This window comes from Choloepus didactylus, chromosome 7 (assembly GCF_015220235.1).
Source record: "Choloepus didactylus isolate mChoDid1 chromosome 7, mChoDid1.pri, whole genome shotgun sequence".
Taxonomy (NCBI): Eukaryota; Metazoa; Chordata; class Mammalia; order Pilosa; family Megalonychidae; genus Choloepus; species Choloepus didactylus.
Genome location: NC_051313.1, coordinates 151,786,339 through 151,787,304, shown reverse-complemented (window position 1 = coordinate 151,787,304; position 966 = coordinate 151,786,339).

Genomic DNA, 966 nt, shown 5'->3' with positions numbered 1-966 from the left:
ATTATATTCAGTGAAATAAGCAATGAACATAAAGACAAATATTGCATGATATCACTCACAAGAGACGACTAGAAATAGCAAATCTGCAGTGATGGAAAGATTAGAGGTTACTGGGAGATGGCAGGAGCAGGGAAGGGAGGGTGTTTGTTAAAAAAAAAATTCCTTTGAGGCTGCTGGGTCAAGGGAGCAAGGCCTCAGAAGAAAAATGTTCAGACTTTTTCCCCTCATTTCAGAGGTCAGGTCTTGAACAAATCACTCTTGTCATCAAACTGGGGATTAAGAAATAAGAGTTACATACCTGCCTATGAACAAAAAATATTGCTATTTGTAGTTGTTACATGGACATCTTTGGAGAACTGTCATTTGTCATCACGGTTATTTTTCCTTATTAAAACTACAAGTCAAAAGAGCAAAACAAAAGTTGAGTCCTCTAAAACAGGCATCAGCCAGTTATGGCCCAAGGGCCAAATCTGACCCACAGCCGGTTTTTATAAATAAAGTTTTATTGGAATATGGCCCATTAGTTTAGGTATTTTTGGTGGCTGCTTTCTCAATGGCAGAGTTGAGCAGTTGCAGCAGAGACTGCAAAGCCCAAAATCTTTACTAGCAGCTCCTTTACAGAAAACATTTGCCAACCCCTGCTCTAAAACATGGTGGTTCTGTTTCCCTTTGGTTAAAGGATGGCATTCAGAGCTCTGACAGATCCAAAGGGACCCAAGATGAGAAGAAACCCTGTTGACAAGGCCAACTTAGAAAGTGTGGAGATAGCATAGCCCCTGAACAAACTCAGTGAGGAGTTTGGGGATATATGTATGTCTCTGTTTGCTTCCTCTTTGTAAAAGACAACCTTCTTTTAAATCCCAGAGGTCTCTAGATGTATGAGGATGTTAAACATACAAGGAACCGCATTTCATGGAAAATCTTGTTGACAACTTCTTGGCAGTCCTTTAGCTTAAGTTTCTCCGT